The following is a 24,715-nucleotide window of genomic DNA, read 5'->3' on the forward strand; positions in this document are numbered from 1 at the left end:
AGCAGCCTCTAGGATGTCTTTTGTAGCCACTCCTCGTAGGAAAGCTGTAGTAGTGGCTGTAGCTCTTGTGGAGTGAGGCCTGATGTTTTCTGGAATTGTCTTTCCATGAAAAGAGTAACAAAATCTAATGCAATTTCCTATCCATTTTGAGATTGTCTGTTTTGAAATTGCTTTTCCTTCCATTCCTGTTGCATATGCTACCAGAAGCTGGTCAGTTTTTCTATTGTTCTTGGTTCTGTCCAGATAGTAGCACAATTGCCTGTGCACATCCAAGGTATGTAGCAGTCTTTCCCCTCTGTTCTGTGGGTTGGGGAAGAATGTTGGTAGGTGTATTGCTTGGTTCAATGATACCCTGGAGACCACCTTTGGCATAAAAGTAGGGTTGGTTCTCAAGGATACTCTATCCTGATGGAAGATAAGGAAGGGCTGTACTGCCATTAATGCCTGTAATTCAGAAACCCTTCTTGCTGAAGTGATTGCAAGCAGGAAAGCAGTTTTCCAAGATAAGAACTGTAACTCTGCTGTTGCTGCTGGCTCGAAGGGAAGTGTTAACTTTTCCAGGACAAAGTTGAGGTCCCATGTAGGCAAAGGTGGCTTTCTTGGAGGCTTTACATTTTTAATTCCTCTCAGAAACTGCCTGAGTAGAGGATGAGAGAAGACTGGAGGATCCATGTTGTATTTTGCTGAAATTGCTGATGCATGAATCTTAATGGAGGAGTAAGACAGGCCATTGTGGAAAAGGTCTGCTAAGTATTCCAGGATGTTAGCTATGTTTGGTAATGATACACTTTCTCCTTTTGCTGCACTCCAAATGAGGTATCTTTTCCATTTGGCTGAGTAAGTCTTCCTTGTGGAGGGTCTGCGAGCCTCCAGTATAATGTCTTTAACCCTCTGGGATAAACCTGGGTTATTTGGTTTTATATAATATTCCAGGCAGCCAGCTGTAGTGTTTTCAAGTTTGGATGTAGGATCTTGAAGGTGTTCTGTGTTAGTAGTAAAGGAACTAGAGGTAGGGACCATGCGTGTGTCAGAGCCATACTCCTCAGTAGCGGGTACCAATGCTGCCTCGGCCAGTCTGGAGCTATCAGGATGATCCTTGGGCGATCTTCTTTGATCTTCAATAGCACTTTGTGCATCAAAGGAAGAGGTGGGAATGCATATGCTGTCAGGTTTTCCCAACTGAAGGAGAGGGAGTCCACCTTCCAAGCTAGTGGGTGGGATGTCCTTGTGCAGAATTTCCTCAATTGGTGGTTGTGTGGGGATGCAAACAGGTCTATTTCTGGTAGTCCCCATTTCTTTGTAATGGATTTGAAGATGTCTGGATGCAGCATCAATTCGTGGGCATCCGTGGTAGTTCTGCTTAAGGTGTCTGCTAGAATATTTTCTTTTCCTGGCACAAATATGGCCTGGAGCTGAATGTTGAGGTTCAGGGCTACATTCCACAGGTCCATTGCCATCCGGCATAGAGGATATGAATGTGTGCCTCCTTGTTTGTTGATATACCACATGACTGTGGTGTTGTCCGTCCTTATCAGCAAATAACCCTGTTGAAGAAACAGTCTGAATGACTGGATTGCCTGTTTCAATGCCAGCATCTCTTTTTGATTTATGTGTAGGTTCAGCTGGTCTTGTGTCCATAGGCCTTGTATACAGTTGTCCACCATGTGTGCCCCCCATCCTAGGTCTGAGGCGTCCGTGGTGATAGTCTGGCTTGGGTGAGAGGCGTCCGTGGTGATAGTCTGGCTTGGGTGAGGTTTGTGGAAGGGCAGTCCTCTGTTCAACAGACAGGCCTGAGCCCACCACAGGAATTCTTGCTTCAGGCATGGGATTATTGGAATCTGAACTTCTAGGCTGTGTTTGTGTTGAGACCATATATTCCTTAGGTACCATTGCAACTTCCTCATATGCAGCCTGGCATGTGGAACCAATATTATGCAGGATGCCATGTAACCCAGGGCTTGCAGTACTTTTCTTGCTGTAAGCTGGTTCTGTGTTGTCAATGCCCTGAAATAGAGTGGTAGTTGCTTTTGTTTTTCTGCTGTGAGAAATGCCATCTGATTTGAAGTGTCCAATTCTGCACCCAAGAATGTTATCCTCTGGGATGGTAACAGTCTTGACTTTTTCATGTTGACTGTGTATCCCAGGGCTTGCAGTAGTTGTATAACCTTTTCCAAATCTTAAGTTAATTTGGTCTTGTTGTCCGCTTGTATCAGGCAGTCGTCCAGGTATGGATAAATCTGAATTCCTGAAGCCTGCAATGAGCAATTACTGATGCCAGGCATTTCGTGAATACTCTGGGCAGTAGATAAGCCAAAGGGCAATGCTGAGAATTGATAATGCTCTGATCCTGCAAGAAATCTGAGGTATCTTCTGCAATCTGGTCGTATAGGGACGTGCAGGTATGCCTCCTTCAGATCTAGAGTCACCAGCCAAGACTCCTTGCCCAGCATGGGAAGAAGTTGCTGTAGGGTCAGCATTTTGAATTTTGGAACAATGAGATATGTGTTCAGAGCGGACAGGTCGAGAATAGGCCTCCATTGGTTTTCTTTTCTTGGTACCAGGAAAAGTCTGGAGTAAAATCCTTGCCCTTGTTCCATTGGTGGTACCTTTTCTATAGCTCTCATTCTTAGTAAGTGGTTGATTTGTCCTAGAGCGTTTGTTTTTTGGTTTGGTGGTAGGTTTGGCATTCCTCTCTTTTTTGGTAGAGTGTGGAAGTGAAACCTGTAGCCTTTGTCTATTGTCTGTAAAATCCATTTGTCTCTTGTAATGTAATGCCAGTTTACGGAAAATAAGGCTAGTTTTCCGCCTAAGGGTGCTTCCAATTGTTCCCTGGTAGGCGGTATCAGAGCCAAGTCATTGTGTCTGTCCTGTTGAAGTGGTAGTAGCTGGATCTGTGGCAGTACTTCTCTGGTTGTTAGGCTACCACTGACGTCCCCTGTAGGCCCCTCTGGATTGACCTCTGCCTCTTGGGCGTCTATTTCGGCCTCTCTGTGCTCTGGAGGTGTCTGGAAAGGACCAAGTCTTCGTAGGCCAATTTCTACTAAACCTCGGAGGTTGGACCTGTAAGAAATCCTTGACTGTTTGAACAGATTTTGCTTTTTCTTCCACCTTCTTTAGCACTTGCTGTGCAGGGGAGCCAAACAAACTGTTTCTCCATGGGAGCATCTAGGAGCCTTGACTTGACATGGTCTGGTAAGGTTTGCTCTTTTAACCATGCATGCCTTCTGATCACGGTTCCAGTCATGGCTGACCTAAAGGAAGCCTCCAGTGCATCATAGCCGCATTTTAAAGAATGATTACTGACCTGCTGAGTGTTATGTACCAAATCCTGAAGGGACTTACGGTCTATAAGTTCAGGAGAGGACAGTTTTTTTAATTTAGCTGGTCTAACAGAAATTCCTGATACTGGATCATGTGGAATTGGCAGTTTAAGGCCCTAGCCAAAAGAGTAGCAGAAGTGTAAACTTTTTTACCCCATCTCTCTAATGCTCTAGATTCTCTTTCAGAGGGGAGGGGGTTTTTGGCAGAGGCAGCTGCTACAGCTTTGGGGCCCTGAGAAATGGTTTCAGGATCTGCAATAGGAGCCTTATACAAGTGAAAATGTGTGTCCGGGACCCTGTAATATCTGTCGGGTTTGGCAGGGGCCGGGGGAAGAGAGTCAGGAGCAGTACAGGCATCATTAAATGCATCAACCCCAACTGTTAGTACTGGAGGAATGGCTAAAGGCCTATGCTGTGGTAAATGTAAAAAGGTCCTAAGCCTTTTCCTTGAATCTGAGAAATCCTGACCCTGCCATTGAAAATGCTCTCTCATAGCATGTAAGGTTTCCCCAAAAGAAAATTCCTCAGGAGGAGAGGCAGAAGGAATGGAGTCTTCTGCATCAGAATCCTCATATGGAGAATAAGGGCCTTCTGGAGGATTTGAATTTTCAGAGTCATCCGAGGAGTAGTCAGTGGATACTGGATTGGGGGGCTCTGCTCTAGGCCTTTTCTCTGGAGGGGTCTGAGAGGCCCTGTCTGGGTGAGGTTGGGATCCCCTGATCAAGGAAATGAGATCCTCAGCCAGGCTAAGCATTTGGGAACTAGAAGTAGGCCTGTGTGGGGCTTTAGCAGGCAAGGCCTTAGAAGATTTAGCTGCTTTAGCCCTAGAAAAAGCCTTGATGGACATAGATGCAGGGGGCCTAGCAGCTCCACGTGCAGGAGTAGATATGTCTAAAGGAATAGTATCGGATAAATCCTGGGTGCCTGCTACAGCAGGAGAAATTTCAGAAGCAGATTCATCCATGCTGTGTGAGGCCTCAGCTGTCGGAGGTATGCTTTCGGCTGAAGGAAGAACCGAGGACTCGGTTTCAGCCGAAACCGAGACACTCGCGGTAGGCTTAACCGTGGTTTCGGCCGAAACCGCGGACCGCGAGTGTCAGTCCTTTTCCTTACGCTTTTTAGCTAATTGCGAAGTCGGAGTCTCCGACGGCATTTTGTAAGCAAAAGCGGGACCAAAAAACTCCTCCGCAAACTCCGACCGACGTCTAAGTGTCCGTCGGTTGAAGGAAGCACAGGCTAGACAAGCTGATACATCGTGGTCTGGGCCTAAGCAAGGAAGGCAGTAAGAGTGGAAATCCTTATGAGGTATTTGTTTCCCACAAGTTAAACAATTATTTACTTTTTCTGACATCGGCTGAGGCAAGAAAGAGTCCCCAACGGGGTACTTAGCTTTTTAGAAGTCTTCGGTAGTAGAAATCTCTGGATCTGACCGACCGGCACTTGCGAACAGCTTCTGCTTTGGGCACCGCGCGGCAAGAAAGGGGAAAATGGCGTCGGCTGATGCCTTTATACCCAATTCACAGCAGCTATGATGTCGGGTGAAGTGCGACATCAGCCGAGGCCAGACCCAGACTTTGGAATCCGGCCGACCGAAGGGCTGCCTGAGGCAGGACAACCCATATGTTAGGACTGCAGATGCATCCTTGAAGGACATCAGTGAAACACGAACATCCAAGAGTCACTTACCGTAAATAAAGTGCACTTCAAAAGCAGTAATCCCTAGTATGTAAATGGAATGTTCCTGAGAAATTTGCAGGTGGGATGGGATTTAAAGTAGAAAGACTTGTTTTTCCAGTCTAGTCTGATGGAATGTAACTAACAGTCTTTCAGTGTAAAGGGAAATTGTGCAATATGATGATGCCAGTGTTCTTCAGAACAGATTTGTGAAAGGCAGGCCATGCTATCTTAATCATGTGATTTTTTTCGAAAAAAGGACACAGGCCATAGACAATGGTAACACTGGTCAAGCTGCCTACCTGGATATAGCAAAAGCATTTGATACCACACCGCACAATGAGACTATAAACAAGCTAACAGCCTTAAACATAGATCTCTTGGAGGTAAGATGGATTGCAAACTGGATAAAGGGCAGAAAACATGTTAACAGGGTCAATGATATCTTCTCAGTTAAGGAAAAGGTGACCAGTGGCATTCCCCATGTATCTGTATTGGGCCCCCTCCTTTCTGGCATTTACTTCTCCGATTTCAACACTGAAAAGACCCCTGGCTGACCAAGTTTGAGGACAAACACAAGTTGGCTGTAGTCATCAAATCAACCGATACAAATTCCCTTCAAACCATATTGCCACACATTAACACATGGAGCACAGAGAAAATGCTCAAATTAAATGCTAAGAAATGCAGTATCACCTGCTTAAACAAATTCCTACTTCATACTGTATCAATGGCATCCCTCTCTCCAATGGAGTCTGTCATCAGAGACCAGGGTACCTGGGTAGATAGCTCTCTCTCTCTCTCGATTCCCATGTAGGTACTGCGATCAAGAAATCCTTCTATATATCACAATCATCAAGGGCATCTCTTCCAAAACCAAGGAAGTTATTGTTCTCCTGTACTCTGCCCTGGTTAGACTCATTAATGAATATCATATACCTTCCAGCATGCATCTCACTTGACATATCAAAAAACTTGAAAGACCACAGAAGTTCCTAAAAAAGAAATTTCAGGCTTCAGGAATCACAGCTATCAAGAAGGGCTGGAGTCACTCAATGTGTTCTCAGTGTCACATATACTCTTAGGGGGAGACCTACGCCTTGCTTTCTGTGTCCTCAGGGATCCCATTATCCAAGACTTCCTTTTTATGAAGTGTTGAAAAGCACAGCCAGCACTACAACACAAAACCTGAATAAATAAAACTAAATCACCCTGCACCTCTCTTTGCTCTTTAATGGACTCCCCTTGCATGGCACGGAGTGAGATTGCCAGTCACCCATCAAAAATAACTTGGGCAACTGGATGGGTATCTAAAAATATACACTCTAGGACTTAACAGGCTTTGATTTTCTTGAAAAGGCTGGTAGAGCCAGATGGCCGCTATTGGCAAGCCTCATGTGGCCCCTGGTCTAAGATGGCCTTGTTACAGCACATGGACAGTTGAAGAACATGTCATCAATATATTCCTCAACTGCCAGGTCATAAAGCTGTTATACATTTTAGACGTAGCTACTTGAAATGCAGCTAAAGTACACTACTGGGCATTATGAAACTGCAGTAATAAAAAGTCTGGTGGCTGTTTCAGCAGTCTCCAAATAGTGTTATTTTCCCTTTATACAGAACTTGTGGCATAAAATTCAGATGTTGGAGTAGCTGCAACATATGGCAACAATATGAAACTTCATGCTTTGATCAGGGAGGACTTTGTTGTGCCTGTTTATATTCCGATGAAGTCTAGATTTACATATTCAACATTTCCATTTTGAAGTACTTTTAGGATTATTTTATGTATGAACACTTACACAAGTTATCAACAAGATCAACTGTTAATGCAAAGTTTCCACCAGAAACCAGAGTTTTCAAAAAAAGTGCAACGTAAATTAACTGAGTTTGTCTACCCGCTTACTCAAAATGATGTAGAGGTGCGGTACAGCATTTAGGATGTATAACTGGACATGGATAAGTTGATTTGAGTGTTGTAACAACTGCCACTGTAAAAGAAAAGTATAAGTATGTGCAGCAAATGAGGGTGTAAATTGCTTATGGATGGGTTTTTATGACCTCTGTAAGAAATATGTTCATCAGAATACCAACAATGTACTTGTGCTTGTGAATCAAGAATAGTACAATCTTTTGCAGTTGTTACATCACTAGCTTTGAACACCAAGGTCTAACTAAACACACATGAAAAAGTACTAGTACACATTTATTCTGAAACTTAAGTACATAGTTTGCCTCAATACTGCTCATGCACTAAAGGAAGTGTAGCACCAGCACCATGGAGAAAGCAGTGTTGACTATATTACCCGAAGAGGGTAAAGACCCATCAGACCAAACTTGTATATAGACCCATTTCAATTTTAAACAATGATTATGAGGCATTTCTGTCTACACTAGCTAAAAGAATGGCAACTCTATTAGCAAAAGTAACACACATGTATCAATACAGTTTTGCAGAGGGGAGACAAACATTTTTACAACATTAATAGAACAATGGTGATCCAGTGGGAAGCAGAATGTAAGGAAGGACTACTGCTGTTGGAGGGCCTTAATGCAAAGAAAGTATTCAACAGATTATGGTGGGATTTTATGAAGAGGATAAAGGAAGCATTTGGATTCCCTGATACAGTAACAAGGTTAATTAGGAGGATATATGAAGGAACGAAGGCAAGAATTAAAGTGGGATGGTTCCTCTCAGATAAGTTGTGTTTAAAGAGTTGAATCAGACAGAGGTTTTTCCAGTTTCCCCTTTGTTACTTGCTTTATATTTAGAGCCACTGGTAAAGAAAATAAGGCAGTCCGAAATTCAAAGATATAATTGGTATGGTAATCAAGAAAAGCTGGGATATATTTGCAATATTATTTTGTAGCCGATAAATCCAGAAAAGGACATCTCGGCGCTGTGGATCATTTTGAGACAATGCCAAGTCTTTCCAGAACATAAAATTAAAGATAAGACAAAGGCTACAGTCTTGAATTATGTACAGAGTCATGACGTGGTCCAGCAATGCCTAATATTTAAGGGGACATAAGTGCTATTTTGGTGTATGGATTACAAAAGGCAGGCTTCTGTTACGGCAGCTAAGGGCATGTGGGAAGAGACTGAATAAAAGCTAAATACAAAACTAAGAAACCAGAAGTTTTTGATTATGGATAGCAAGAAAGAGGCAAGTGAAAATGTTTTTAGTCCCTTTAGTTTTATATACAATCAGGAATATATTTATCAATCAGATGAAAAGTCGTGGACACTCATCTTCTTTCGGCTGTTCCCGTTGGGGGTCGCCACAGCAGATCACCTGTTTCCACTTCTTCCTGTTCTCTGCATCTTGCTCTGTCACACCAACCACCTGCATGTCCTCTCTCACCACATCCATAAACCTTATCCTTAGGCATTCCTCTTTTTCTGTTACCTGGTAGCTTCATCCTTAGCATCTTTTTCCCAACATACTCGGCACCCCTCCTCAGCACATGTCCAAACCAACGTAATCGTGCCTCTCTGGCTTTGTCTCCAACCTGGGCTGACCCTCTAATATACTTATTCCTAATCTTGTCCACCCTTATCACACCCAGTGCAAATCTTAACATCTTTAATTCTGCCACATCCAGCTCAAACTCCTGCCTTTTTGTCAATGCCACTGTCTCCAACCCATATAACACAGCTGGTCTCACTACCCTCTTGTAGACCTTCCCTTTCACTCTTACGGGTACTCGTCTGTCACAAATTACTCCCGACACTCTTTTCCACCCACTTCATCCTGCCTGTACACTCTCTTCTTCACCTCTCTTCCACACTCACCATTACTCTGAACTATTGACCCCAAGTATTTAAACTCATCCACCTTCACCACCTCTACTCCTTGCATCCTCACCATTCCTCTAGCCTCCCTCTCATTCACACACACATATTCTGTCTTATTCCTGCTTACCTTTATTCCTCTTCTCTCTAGAGCACATCTCCATCTCTCCAGGGTCTCCCCTCCACCTGTTCCCTACTCTCACTACAGATCACAATGTCATCTGCAAACATCATAGTCCATGGGGACTCCTGTCTGATCTTGTATGTCAACCTGTCCAGGGGAGTCCATTAAAGAGCAAAGAGAGGTGCAGGGTGATTTAGTTTTATTTATTCAGGTTTTGTGTTGTAGTGCTGGCTGTAAATAAAAAAGGGCTCAGAGCTGATCCTTGATGTAACCCCACCTCCACCTTAAATGCATCAGTCACTCCCACCGCAGACCTCACCGCTGTCACACTACCCTCGTACATATCCTGCACCACTCTTACATACTTCTCTGACACTCCTGACTTCCTCATACAATACCACAACTCCTCTCTAGGCACCCTGTCGTATGCTTTCTCTAAGTCTACAAAAACACAATGCAACTCCTTCTGACATTCTCTGTTCTTTTCCATCAACACTCTCAGAGCAAACATCGCATCTGTAGTGCTCTTTCCCGGCATGAAACTATACTGCTGATCACTAATCACATCCCTTCTTAACCTTGCTTCCACTACTCTTTCCCACAACTTCATGCTATGACTGATCAATTTAATCCCTCTGAAGTTACTACAGCTCTGCACATCACCCTTATTCTTAAAAATCTGTACCAAAACACTTTCTCCATTCCACAGGCATCCTCTCACTTTCCAAGATTTCATTAAACAATTTGGTTAAAAACTCCACTGCCATTTCACCTAAACACCTCCATGTTTCCACAGGTATGTCATCTGGGCCAACAGCTTTTCCATTCTTCATTCTCTTCATAGCTATCCTTACTTCCTCCTTGCTAATCCATTGTACTTCATGATTCACTATCCCTACATCATCCAACCTTCTCTCCCTCTCATTCTCTTCATTCATCAACCCCCTCAAAGTACTCTTTTCATCTCCTCAACACACACTCCTCACTTGTGAGTATGTTTCCCTCATTATCCTTTATCACCTTTACCTGCTGCACATCTTTCCTATCTCGGTCCCTCTGTCTAGCCAATCGGTACAGGTCCTTTTTTCCCTCCTTAGTGTCCAACCTTTCATACAACTCTTCATATGCCTTATCCTTCCCCACCTCTCTCTCTGCCATGCACCTCATTTCCTTATATTCCTGTCTACTTTCTTCATCTCTCTGACAATCCCACTTCTTTGCCAACCTCTTTCTCTGTATACTCTCCTGTACTTCCTCATTCCACCACCATGTCTCCTTGTCGCCCTTCCTCTGCCCAGATGTGATACCAAGCACCTTTCTAGCCATCTCCCTTACTAGCTCTGCTGTAGTTATCCAGCTATTTGGTAACTCTTCACTGCCACCCGGTGCCTGTCTTAACTCATCCCTGAACTCCACCTCACAATTACCCTTTTTCAATTTCCACCATTTGATCCTTGGTGCTGCCCTCACACTCCTCCTCCTCCTCTTAAATTACCAACGTCATCCTACAAACCACCATCCTATGCTGCCTAACTACACTTTCTCCGGTCACCACTTTACAGTCTCCAATCTCCTTCAAACTGGCCCTCCTACATAAGATATAATCCACCTGAGTGCATTTTCCTCCACTCTTGTATGTCACCCTATGCTCCTCCCTCTTGTTAAAATACGTATTCACCACAGCCATGCGCATCCTTTTCGCAAAATCCACTATATTCTGACCTTCTGCATTCCTTTGTTTAACACCATACCTACCCCATCACTTCCTCATCCCCTCTGTTCCCTTCACCAACATGCCCATTGAAATCTGCTCCAATCACCACTCTCACCCTTGGATGCAGTCATCACCACTTCATCCAATTCACTCCAAAATGTTTCTTTCTCATCCATTGCACACCTAACTTGCGGAGCATATGCACTAACATTATTCATCATTACACCATCAATTTCCAGCTTCATAAACATTACTTTATCCAACACTCTTTTCACCTCCAAAACACTATTAGCATACTGTTCCTTCAGAATAACTCCTGCACTATTTCTCCTTCCATCCACACCATGATAAAACAATTTGAACCCACCTCCGATACACCTAGCCTTACTCCCCTTCCATCTGGTCTCTTGCATACACAATATACCAACCTTCCTTCTGTCCATCATATCAGCTAGCTCTCTCCCTATACCAGTCATACTGCCAACATTCAAATTTCTGACCCTCACTACCACACCACAGTCCTAGCCTTTCTCCTCTCTTCCTGTCTTCGGCCATGTCTTCCACCTCTTCTCCTCCTTCGGCCATCAGTAGCCCAATTTCCGCCAGCACCCTGTTGGCTAACGGTACTGGTGGCGATCGTTGTTAACCCGGGCCTCGACCGATCCGGTATTAAAGTATTTATTGGTATCTGCATGAAATTATTTCGCAAAGTTTTACGCCGGATGCCCTTCCTGACACAACCCTCCCCATTTATCCGGGCTTGGGACCGGCACAAAGAAATGCACTGGCTTGTGCATCTCAAGTTGTGGACACTAATAAAAAGCTAAAGGAATTTATATGAGAGGGAAAGAGGGCAAGAGTTAAGTGGGATAAGCAGATTCTCCCAATAAAACAAGGTAGTTTAGGTTTACCGGATTCGAAAGGATATTTTAGACCTACACAGTTAAGGATCATATATAATTGTCATAATTCAAAGTGGAAAGGAAAGATGATGAAGCAGAGAGGGGGTGAGTTCAAGAAATACGGATACGGAGAGAGTAGTATTTTGGATGCAGAATCTTATTAATAATAATATTATTAATAATAATAGTAATAATATTAACTATACAGAATATTATATTCATGAAGCTGCAGAAAGCATTTTAAGTACTAAGCCAACACATGAATGGAGTAAAGGAAATTGTGTCAATTGGATGACTGCAAGTAGAGCTACAGAAAACTGGCAAAACTGGCAAGACTGGGAATGGAACTTATGGGTTGGGGTTACCATAATGATTATGGCATTTACCTCACAGCCAAGAGCAGGGTTTGATTCCCACAGAGAGAAACCGGCTAGGCTGAAAATGGTCAACAAGGACAGCTAACTTAGTACTTACCAATGAAGAAAACTGGGAAAGGAACCAAGGTTATTAGGAGCAAATAACTAAACGGGGAAAGGTAGTGGGAAAGGTAATAGAGGGGAATGATGCCAAGAAGTCTGAACTGAGGATTAGAGACTACCTTCCCTTTTAGGGATCAGGATCAGAGTAAAGGGATGGGGGAGTTCTAAGTGAAAGACCTGCTCTGGCAAAATTTTATTCAACTCAAACAGAAGCTGCTATTAAAAAAGGGATAATTTACAGGGTAATATAAAACATTGCTTGATGATGTTAAAAATTTATCAGAGGATATTATAAAAGACTGGGAAGAGTGATGGAAAAAGCAACTTACAAGGGAATAATGAGAAGACATACTGTATGGCTCCCAAGCATGCAACAAAGTCCAGATGGTTTAAGATTTTTTTTAAGTGTTTGCATACATATTTTTTTTATACCCCAAGCAAACTTCAAAGAATTTTTCCTAAGGTAAACAGCAAATGTTAGAGGTGTGATGGTAAAGAAAGAGGTAGAGATTACTGGGAATGTTTTTTTGGGAGTGTAATGAGTTGACAGATTTAAAAGATTCCCTACACAGGAAAATTGACCAAGCAAATGGCTGTAACTAAGGAAATGATTCTTTTCAGCTAGGAAACAGGATCTGCAAGAAATGCCTTTAAGGTGAATTATGTTGGCTGACAAAACGTCAATTACTCAAAAATGGAAATAAAAATGTAAATTAACTCTATTTGAAGTATTAAATATATATGTAATAACCCATGACTGGGTGTGGATGGATACTGCTGCATTTACGCAGAGCTGGTGAGGTCTCGTGATCAGTCAGATCATTATCAGTGAGATAAACCTGGGTTATTTTGTTTTATGCAATATTCCAAGCAGCTAGCTGCAGTGTTTTCAAGTTTGGATGTAGGATCTTGTAGTTGTCCTGTGTTAGTAGTAAGGGACATAGAGGTAGAGGCCATGCGTGTGTCCGAGACATGCTTCTCAGTAGCGGGTACCAATGTTGCCTCGGCCAGTCTGGAGCTATCAGAATTACCCTTGGTTGATCCTCTCTGATCTTCAGTAGCACTTTGTACATCAAGGGAAGAGGTGGAAATGCATATGCTGTCAGGTTTTTCCAGCTGAAGGAAAGGGAGTCCACCCTCCAAGCAAGTGGGTGGTATGCTCTTGTGCAGAATTTCTTCAATTGGTGATTGTGTGGGGAGGCAAACAGGTCTATCTGTGGTAGTCCCCATTTCTTTGTTATGGCTTTGAAGATATCTGGATGCAGCATCCATTCGTGAGCATCCGTGGTAGTTTTGCTTAAGGTGTCTGCTAGAAAATTTTCTTTTCCTGGTACAAATCTGGCCTGAAGTTGAATGTTGAGATTCAGGGCCACATTCCACAGGTCCATTGCCATCCGGCATAGAGGATATGAATGTGTACCTCCCTGTTTGTTGATGTACCACATGACTGTGGTATTGTCCGTCCTTATCAGCAGATGACTCTGTTGAAGGAGTGGTCTGAATGCCTGGATCGCATGTTTCACTGCCAGCATCTCCTTTAGATTTATGTGTAGATTCAGCTGGTCTTGGGTCCATAGGCCTTGTATACACCTGTCCACCATGTGTGCCCCCCATCCTAGGTCTGAGGCGTCCGTGGTGATGGTCTGGCTTGGATGAGGTTTGTGGAAAGGCAAGCCTCTGTTCAACTGACAGGCCTGAGCCCACCACAGGAATTCTTGTTTCAGGCATGGAATTATTGGAATCTGGGCTTCTAGGATGTGCTTGTGTTGAGACCATACATTCCTTAGGTACCATTGTAGCTTTCTCATATGCAGCCTGGCATGCGGAACCAATATTATGCAGGATGCCATGTAGCCCAGGGCTTGCAGGACTTTCCTTGCAGTAAGCTGAGTTTGTGTTGTTAATGTCATGAAGTAGACTGGTAGTTGTTTTTGTTTTTCTTCTGTGAGAAAAGCCATCTGAGTTGATGTATCTAGTTCTGCACCCAAGAATGTTATCCTTTGGGATGGTACTAGTCTTGACTTTTGCATGCTGACTGTGTATCCCAAGGCTTGCAACAGTTGTATGGCATTTTCCAAATCTTTTGTTAATTTTGCCTTGTTGTCCGCTTGTATTAGGCAGTCGTCCAGGTATGGGTAAATTTGAATTCCCTGAAGTCTGCAATGAGCAATTACTGATGCCAGGCATTTCGTGAATACTCTGGGCGCAGTAGATAAGCCAAAAGGCAATGCTGAGAATTGATAATGCTCTGATCCTGCAAGAAATCTGAGGTATCTTCTGCAATCTGGTCGTATAGGGACGTGCAGGTATGCCTCCTTGAGATCTAAAGTCACCAGCCAAGACTCCTTGCCCAGCATGGGAAGAAGCTGCTGGAGGGTCAGCATTTTGAATTTTGGAACAATGAGGTATGTGTTCAGTGCGGACAAGTCTAGAATAGGTCTCCATTGATTTTCTTTTCTTGGTACAAGGAAAAGCCTGGAGTAAAATCCTTGGCCTTCTTCCATAGGTGGTACCTCTTCTATAGCTCTCATCCTTAGTAAGTTGTTGATTTGTCTTAGAGCGTCTGTTTTTTGGCTTGGTGGTAGGTTAGGCATTCCTCTCTTTTTTGGTAGAGTGTGGAAGTGAAACCTGTAGCCCTTGTCTATTGTTTGTAAAGTCCATTTGTCTCCTGTAATGTAATGACAGTTGTCGGAGAATAAGGCTAGTTTTCCGCCCAAGGGTGCTTCCAGTTGTTCCCTGGTAGGCGGAACTATTGCCAAGTCATTGTGCCTGCCCTGTGGAAGTGGTTGTAGTTGATTCTGTGGCAGTACTTCTCTGGTTGGTAGGTTGCCACTGACGTCCCCCTTTAGGCACCCCTAGATTGACCTCTGCCTCTTGGGCGTCTATTTCTGCCTCTCTGCGCACTGGAGTTGTCTGGAAAGGACCAATTCTTCGAAGGCCAATTTCTGCTAAACCTCGGAGGTTGGACCTGTAAAAAATCCTTGACTGGACAGATTTTGCTTTTTCTTCCACCTTCTTTAGAACCTCCTGTGCAGGGGAGCTAAACAAACTTTGTTTCTCCATGGGAGCATCTAGGAGTTTTGACTTAACATGATCTGGTAAGGATTGTTCTTTTAACCAGGCATGCCTTCAAATCACTGTTCCAGTCATAGCTGATCTAAAGGAAGCCTCCAGTGCATCATAGCCACATTTTAAGAAATGGTTACTGACCTGCTGAGAGTTATGTACCAAATCCTGAAGGGACTTGCGGTCTAAAGGTTCAGGGGAAGACAGTTTTTTATTTAGCTGGTCTAACAAAAATTCCTGGTACTGAATCATGTGAAATTGACAGTTCAAGGCCCTGGCCGAAAGAGTAGCAGAAGTATAAACCTTTTTACCCCATCTCTCTAATGCTCTAGATTCCCTTTCAGAGGGGAGAGGGTTCTTGGCAGAGGCAGCTGCCACACCTTTAGGGCCCTGTGAAATAGTTTCAGGATCTGCAACAGGAGCCTTATACAAATGGTAGTGTGTGCCCGGGACCCTGTAATATCTGTCTGGCTTGGCAGAGGCCGGAGGAAGAAAATCAGGAGCAGTACAGGCATCATTATATGCATCATCAACTGTTAGTACTGGCGGAATGGCTAAAGGCCTATGCTGTGGTAAGTGTAAAAAGGTCCTTAGCCTTTTCCTTGAATCTGAAAAATCCTGGCCCTGCCATTGGAAGTGTTCTCTCATAGCATGCAAGGTTTCCCCAAAGGAAAATTCTTCAGGAGGAGAAGCTGAAGGAATGGAGTCTTCTGCATCAGAATCCTCATAAGGAGAATATGGGCCTTCGTGAGGGTCTGAAATGTCTGAGTCATCCGAGGAATCATCTGTAGAGACAGGTTCCGAGGGTTCAGTCCTAGGCCTCTTGTCTGGAGGGGGCTGAGAGGCCCTGTCTGGGTGAGGTTGGGATCCTCTGATCAAAGAAATGAGATCCTCAGCCAGGCTGAGTATTTGGGAACTAGAGGTAGGCCTATGTGAAGGAGTTTTGGCAGGCAAGGCCTTTGAAGATTTAGCTGCTTTAGCCCTGGCAAAAGCCTTGATAGACATGGAAGCAGGGGGTCTAGCAGCCCCACGTGCAGGGGTAGATATGTCTAAAGGAATAGTGTCTGACAAATCCTGGGTGCCTGCTTCTGTAGCAGTAAATTCAGTAGCAGATTCAGCCATGCTATGTGAGGCCTCTGCTATCGGAGACATGCTTTCGGCCGAAGGAAGAACCGGGGGCTCGGTTTCAGCCGAAACCGAGACTTTCGCGGTTGGCCTAACCGTGGTTTCAGCCGAAACCGCGGGCCGCGAATGTCGGTCCTTTTCCTTGCGCTTTTTAGCTAATTGAGTAGTCGGAGTCTCCGACGGCATTTTGTATGCAAAAGCGAGACCAAAAAACTCCTCTGCAAACTCCGAACGACGTCTAAGTGTCCGTTGGTTGAAGGAAGCACAGGCTAGACAAGCTGATACGTCGTGGTCTGGGCCTAAGCAAGGAAGGCAGTAAGAGTGGAAATCCTTATGAGGTATTTGTTTCCCACAAGTTAAACAATTATTTACTTCGTCTGACATCGGCTGAGGCAAGAAAGAGTCCCCAACGGGGTACTTAGCTTTTTAGAAGTCTTCGGTATTAGGAATCTCTGGATCTGACCGACCGGCACTTGCGAACAGCTTCTGCTTCGGGCACCACGCGGCAAGAAAGACTGGGGAAAATGGCGTCGGCTGATGCCTTTATACCCAATAAACAGCAGCTATGACGTCAGGTGAAGTGCGACATCAGCCGAGGCCAGACCCAGACTTTGGAATCCGGCCGACCGAAGGGCTGCCTGAGGCAGGACAACCCATATGTTAGGACTGCAGATGCATCCTTGAAGGACATCCCATATGTGATTACTGCAGCTGTATGCACGATGAACATCAGACTCTTCAGAACAGTGGAACCAAAGTTAGCTCTATTCCTGGCGGCCATGTCTAACTTGTAATGAGAAATAAAGGTATGAGGATTCGCCCATGTGGCCGCGGCACAAAAAGAGTCCATGGGCAACCTAGACTGGAAGGCTACAGAAGTGGCCAAAGCCCTAGTAGAATGTCCTTTCGGTTTGGCAGCCAAGTCTGTTTCTTAGTTGATAAATAAAGGTGATAATGTGGGACAACCACCTAGACAGGGTCACTTTGGAAACTGGGAGACCTTGTTTGCCCCTAGCATAGGAAAGGAAGTGTTGGTCCGACTTCCTTGTATCCTTAGTTCTATGCAGGTAAAAACGCAGTTGTCTATGAACATCCAAAAGGTGCAACTTGTATTCTGCCTTGTAGGTGTAGTTACGGAAGAACACTGGAAGGTCTACGGATTGGTTTAGATTATTTTCTGAGCACACTTTAGGAAGGAAGGATGGATTAGTTCTCAGCGCTACCCTATCCTTGTGAAAGGCTAAGTATGGAGAACGAATGCTTAGTGCTTGAAGTTCCGATACACGTTTGGCTAAGGTAATAGCTACCAGAGAGAGAGTTTTTCAAGATAGAAACTTAAGGGAGCATGAAGCTGCTGGTTCAAAAGGGGGCATAATCAAGGAGGTTAGTACCAAATTAAGGTCCCAAGGAGGAGGGGGATCTCTCACTGGGGGCCTAAGGAGAGTAGTCCCTCTAAGAAAGGCTTTACACAGCTTATGAGACATGATATTTAGATTAGAAAAGCCAACAGGATAGTTCGATATGGCCGCTAGTTGAACCCTGATTGTGGCAGAAGCGGACCCAGAGTGAAAAAGCTCAGTTAGGAATTCCAAGATCTTGTGAACTGGGGCTGAAAAGGGATCTATGTTCCTAGGCTCTACCCAATAAGAGAAACGTTTCCGTTTACTAGCATACGTCTTCCTAGTAGCCGATTTGTGAGAGGATAGAATAATATCACGCACAGCTGGGGAAATGCTGGGAAGCCTGGCTAGGGTTGGAACTGGATCAACCAAGCTGTGAGCTGGAGGGTCTGGAGGGATCGACACAGCTCTCCTGATTGATGAATCAGCAAGTCTGGAATAGGATCCAGGACTGCTCGAGGAGGTAACAGTGCAGGAACAGAAACCAAATCTGTCAAGGCCAGTAAGGAGCAATGAGGATCATTTTGCAACCCAACAATATCGCTTTCTGTATGAGTTTGGGTATAAGAGGAAAAGGCGGGAAGGCATAAAGAAGTCCCTGAGGCCAATCGTGGACTAGAGCATCTCTGGGAGGATGACCGGGAAGCAGTAGAAGGGAGAAATAGTTGCTGCATTTGGTGTTGAATGGGGTTGCAAACAGATCGCAGCAAGGCTGTCCCCATTTGCAGAAGATGAGATCCGCAACTACCTGATTCAGAGACCACTCGTGAGGCATGAGAATAGCTCTGCTGAGCCTGTCTGCAATGACTTTGGATTTCCCAGGGATGTGCGTTGCAATCAGGAATCGTTGGGAGGAAATCGCCCACTGCCAGAGTCTGAGTGCTTCTCGACATAGGGGGTAGGACCTGGTTCCGGCCTGCTTGCTGATGTACCACACTACTGACATGTTGTCCGTCTGAATTGCAATGGTCCCAGGAGGGAGTGAGCCCTGAAGTGCTTGCAACGCTAGTAGCACGGCTCTCATCTCAAGACATTTATGTGCAGATGGTACTCTTGAGGTTGACATATGCCTTGGACTGTCCTGCCCTGATAATGACCCCCCCCCCACCCCATCAGTGAGGTGTCCGTGGTCGCTGTGGCAACCGGAAGGGGTTGGATGAATGGTCTGCCCAGAGACACTAGCAGGGAGACCATCCACCAGGAAAGGTGTCTTTTGCAAGTTTCTGTAATTATGACCATGTGACACATGGGGAGTTGTTGAAAGGACCACTGTGTGAATAGAGGCCACAGCAGGATTCTCATGTGAAAGCGGGCTAGAGGTATCAGAAGAATTGCTGCCACCATAGAACCTAGAGTTTGAAGGACCAACCGGGCTTGTACCTTTTTGCATTGCATGAGGATATGAACTTGCTGCCGAATCGTGGCCACCCTGTCCGGCGGTAGTCTTGCGGACATACTTTTTGTATCTAGATCTGCTCCTATATAGGTAATAGATTGACAGGGCAACAAGGCAGATTTTTCGAAGTTTATGGTAATGCCTAACTGGGCACAGATTGCGACTGTATAGTCCCTGGCTTGAAGAAGTTGATGCCTGGTAGTAGCAATAAGGATCATCTCTTTGTCAGACCACGAATTAAGCAATAACACACGAATCACTAAGAACGCTAAAATTTAATGAGAAGCTTTCGGGCTATCCACCCTTCATCAGCACATAAGATCAATGAAATTTCCAAGCTTTTAAATAGAGGTTCATTTAAAATCACATGATCTAGCCAGCCTATCAATATTATTCTTTTAAAACAATCAGATATTAACATCAATTTACATTAGGTCAGAGAATGATTCTCTGCTGCCCTGGTTCTGCGGACCCCCTCTGCCTCGAGGGCAGCGTCTGTTGTTGTTATTCCCTCCTCTGCCCCTGGAGGAAAAGTCACTATGTGTATCAGGCAAGGCTCCCTGGGATTTCAGAAACCACATTTTTCCACTCTTCTGACCTTTGGGATATGGTCTGGAAGGAGTGGAAAAATGGACTCCCACGGCAGAGAGAGCCTTGCCTTCCTGTTCACACCTAGTGAGCGTGTCCTTCACCTGTGGTCCAAAGTGAAATGAACCGTCAAAGGGGGTGTTGGTGAATGACGCTCTAAATGGCTCCGCAAAATTACACAACCGCATCCATGCGTCTCTCCTAAGGGCCACGCCTGTGCCTCTACTCGCACCATCGGCTGCATAGGAAGTGAGCCTTATGGAGGAGTTTACCACTGAAATAAGGGTCGCCAGCTGAGAAGCTACTTTAGCTTGAACTCCTTCAGCTGATGGATCCTGGAGGGTATCTCCACTCTTTTAGGAGATCCCTCTGAAGTCTGGTAAAATGGAATAAGTAATTTAGTGACCTCATGGAGAAGGTTGCTGATGCAAACATCCGCTTCCCATATCTGTCCATAGTCCCTAGACTCTCTGTTAGGAGGATGGACAGAGGAAGAAGTTTCCGCTAATTCCTTTTTAGTGGCTGCTGCTACTACCATGGCATCCACAGGAACACCCTTGGTAAGGAACTGTTTGTCAGGGGGTGCAGTAATAAACCTGCCGGGTCTCCTCAGGGTTGGTTCCACTGTATCCGGGGCTGACCAAGCCCTTCGAGCCACCACAGACATTAGTGGATCAAAGGGGGGAGACACCCAGGAAGTGGAAGGGAGGGAACCAAACGCATCCAAGAATATGGATTTGTCCTCAGTAGGGGCTAGAGTAGTCCAGTTCCCCCTCTGTCTAAGCATTTCTAGGATGTCCGAAAAGGAAACATCTTCAGAGGGGGATCTCGGGGACCCTTTCGATTCATCCAACCATATCCGAAGTGACAGACTCAGGGGAGTCAATGTGCTTCCTCTTGCACTTCCTCTTCCGAGGGGCCTCCTCTGAATGATCAGGGGAGGCCTCGGAAGAGGAGGAAACACCCAATGGGATGCTCTGGAGCAGGTACAGAGGTTGACGCAGGTACTACAGGGGATGGAGTCAGTGAGGTCGAATGTGGTGCTGACTCATGGGTCAATGCACTCCTCATGACATTGAAGGCATCCCTGCCACGATGCAAAGGATCCAGCTCCGAGGAAACTGGAATCCTCCTCCGCACTGAGGGGGACGGCTCCGAGGCCGATGTAGGAGCCGAGCTCACCTGCGCTGAAGCTCCGAGAGGGAGAACAGCGTCTGACAAGGGTCCGATGCTACTCGCCCCCTCAGAGCAGACAAGGGAGTCTCGGCACCCAGATCCCTCGACAGAAGGTACCATCAAGGGGATCGGAACCGAAGGGGAAATAGTTATCGGTAACTAATCACACAATTCGGACCACTGCACACTGAAGCCAAGGTAGACAGGTGAACCTTTAATACAAGACTAATCCAGAAAACACACCTGACGTCCCAGACCCTCACTGGCAGAGCCGAAATCAGGATAACCAAAAGAAGGAAACCCAACTAGGGTTTAACACAGTAACTAATCACACAATTCGGACCACTGCACACTGAAGCCAAGGTAGACAGGTGAACCTTTATCGGTGCCGACAGTTCCACGATTCGAACCCAAACAAACTCTGGCTCCAAGCTCAGAGGAGTCGGAGGAGGAGCATCGATAGAAGTGGACGGAGCAGATACCTGTTGAGGAGGGCTGGATAACATTTTGGCCAGTGCCTGCGATTTCAACAACCTGACCACTCTCTCCAAGTCGTGGTCTGAGAGTCTAGAGGACCGAGAGGAGTGGGAGGATCTATGACTGCGGTCACTTTGCAACAGGGGAGACCGGGGAGACAGAGGGGCCGAATGTATCGACTCTAGAGATGGGGACCTTGGGGTCTCTTGTAGGTCCGAGACAGCTCCGACGATGCTGGTGGAGCCGACTGGGAAGCAGCCTCCTCGGTTCCAGCCGGAAACGAGGTAGTCTGTAATGTTTAGCCAACGACGGCTCTGAGCTGGGAGCCGATGATTTGGTCGGTTTAGGAGATTTCACCGGCTGAGCCTTGGCCGGTGAATCCTGGGGCTTAAGGAGACCCCTTAATATCAACTTATTTTTGCGCTCCTGCAAAAACCTTGGGTTGAATGCATGGCATACAGAACAAGAGTCCTGCAGGTGCACTGCGCCTAAGCAATAGACGCAAGAAGTGTGCCCATCTGTCAGACATATTTTCTGACAGCATGAGTCACACTTCTTGAATCCAGACACTTTGGATTCTTTAGATATCTCTAGTCCTACACAGAAAATCTTTGGCCAAAGGCCCAACAACAAAAAAACTGCAAACACTAAACTACCAGAAACACAATAACTACAGTCAAAAAAAAAAAAACTTAATAGGAAGCCTCTAACTTTAATGGCTACCTATGAATTAAGAGAGAGACTAAACTAAAAGAAAACGCTACAATAAGAAGAGATAGGAAGGGGAAGGGGGGGGGAGGGGAAGAACTCTCTAACTTAAACGAGTTCTAAGGGAAAATACAACAACACTAAAAACTACAACAAGCTAGTTAACAATAAGGTCGAAAGACTAAACTATCAAAAAATAACCCCTAATTCGCTAGAAAAAAGTATTAAACTAACTTACAACAGCCTGAGCCAGTAAGAACGAACCTCGCAGCTGAAGCGACAAATGAGATCTGGGTAGCTAGCGCTAGGCAGCATGGGATAGGGGGTAGCCTCGAGCCAGTAAACAGCTCTCTAGCTATAGAAGAAGGCAGAGTCAGAGCCGAGGGTCGGCTCTGATCCCAACAAGAAAGAAACGAAGGCGAGACAGACAACTTAACATCATGCGTTTCCCATATCTATCCATGATCCTAAAAGCTCTGTTAGGAGGATGGATAGGTGCAGAAGTTTCTGACAATTCCTTCCTGGTGGCTGAAACCATCATGGCATCTACAGGGACTCCCTTAGACAAGAAGATTTTATCCGCTGGGGCAGAGATAAACTTATTCGGCCTCTGAGGGACAGGCTCCATGGACTCCGGAGACTCCCATGCCCTACGAGAGACTAGTTGCATAAGCTCATCGTAGGGTGGAGACACCCAGGAGGTGGAAAGTTGAGTCCCAAAAGCCTTCAGAAGGACCGACTCATCCTCAGTAGGGTTTTTGGACTGCCAATCACTCCTCTCTGCTTAAGCATCTCAAGGATCTCGGCAAAGGAGATGTCCTCAGAGGGGGATCGAGGGGACCCTTCTGACTCATCCAAGTCAGTGTCAGATGTCAGTGACTCCTGTGGGGAGTCCAAGTGCTTCCTCTTGTGCTCACACTTTCTGGGAACTTCCTCAGTGGGAGCCTCTGGGGAAGTCTCAGAAGAGCAGGGGGCTCCCAGTGGGGCTACCTGAGGCTCTGGGTCTCTACGTGGCCGAAGGAAGTAGAAGCAGACACAGGCACTTTAGGGGAAGAAGGGGCCAGACCTGGTGATGAAGTCTTAGGAGACAATACTCACCTCATGGCTTTGGAGTCATGGCTCCAATGAGTTGACTGACCCAAAGGAACCGTGATCTCCTCCCGCACAGATGCCGTGGGCTCCGAGCCCAAGGTAGGAGCCGATCTCACCCGCGACGAGGCCCCGAGAGGAAGAGTCGGCACTGACAGGTCAGTGCAACTATCTTCCCTGGACCCGACTGGAGAGTGTCAGCTCCTAGAGTCCCCAGTTGGTGCCGAGGATGTCCGAGTAGATGGAGCCAATAACACTGGAACAGGTGTTTGCTCCAAGGGTTCTACAACCATCAGGTCGGTCTCTTCCGGCTCCGAAAAACCGATATGGCTTGGAGGAGGAGCAGTCAATTTCTGGGTAGCAGTCTTTTGTTCCGATGCCTGGGTCGGAACAGACAACAATTTAGCTAAGCCTGGTGCCTTTAAGAGCTTCTGTACCAGTCGGTCCATGTCCGAATCCAAAAGACTAATACAGGACCTGGAGGAATGCACCAATGGTTCTGACTGGAGTAATGGAGCAGGAGATTCGGCGACCGGTTCCAAGGCAGTGTCCAAGTCCGAAAGGAAAAAGACTGTCGGCTCCGAAGGCTGTGGAGCCAAAGTCATAGCAAGTTCCACTTTCTTAGACTTGACTGAGTCTGAAGAGGATTTGGAGGACATCGATGACTTGCTGGTTCCATCCTGGTCAGTCAAAGCTTCCACAAAGGCATGCTTAAGAAGACCCAGATCCATGAGCTTTCTCTTTCCTCTCAGCAAGCACCCTGGTGAAAAAGGGGTGGCAGATACTGCAGGACTCCTGAAGGTGCACCTCACCCAGACAATAAAAACACTGAACGTGTCCGCCTGTGACAGACGGATTTTGTCCACAGTCTAGACATTTTTTGAAGCCAGACTTCGGATGTCTGTCTTTATCTTCTGACATAATAATAAACAAATTCTATCACAGTTTAAATAAGTATAACTACTATAGAAAAACACACAATATTAAACAACGCCCAAAAGGCCACACTGTATATATAAATCTATACATATTGAACATAAGAAACTAACTGTAAATTTAGTTAATACCAAACTACAAAACTGCACTACTAAAGGCCAAAGCCAACACTAGCAAAGAAAACCCACAAAAACTAATGAAGCCCAAAAAGATAGTAATATATATACTGGATAAGGGAGACACTAAACAACAGTCTAGATATGAAAAAATTAGAAAACTATTTAGAAAAACTTGCTAATTCGTTGAATAAGTCTTGAGCAGAGCTAGAAACCAAGAGATCAGTGCAGCGGCAAACTAGATCTGAGGTAATTCCAGCAGGGCATCTTGGGATAAGGGGCTTGGTCTTTAGCAAAGCTCAAAGATTATCAGTAGCTAATCAGCTGTGTTGGAGCCGAGGATCTGCTCCGAACCCATCAGTGATGAATGAACGGCGAGATTGAACAACTTCACATAAAATGTTCAGCAAAAGGAGTGAGGTTTAAGTGAAGGTATAAATTGAGTGCTTTATATAACGTTAGACTGAAGAATGAGAAAGAATAGTTGTGTAAAATCTTACCATAACCACAGATGTCCTCTTCCATGTTGCAGCATTCTTAGTGCAAGGATTCTCTGCCTCAAGTGAACCGAACGTCAGCTCGTATATAAAAGCTTAAGCCAGGTTGCTGTAGGTGCGGGGAACATCACA

General features: G+C 45.4%; 1 protein-coding gene across 1 annotated transcript in view; it reads right to left on the reverse strand.

Moving 5' to 3' along the window:
• EXOSC9 (exosome component 9) overlaps positions 1 to 24,715 on the reverse strand; it is a 952,766-nt gene that overhangs the window by 551,312 nt on the left and 376,739 nt on the right. The window lies entirely within an intron of this gene.

Source organism: Protopterus annectens, chromosome 2.part0 (assembly GCF_019279795.1).
Source record: "Protopterus annectens isolate FY-2018-M chromosome 2.part0, PAN1.0, whole genome shotgun sequence".
Taxonomy (NCBI): domain Eukaryota; kingdom Metazoa; phylum Chordata; order Ceratodontiformes; family Protopteridae; genus Protopterus; species Protopterus annectens.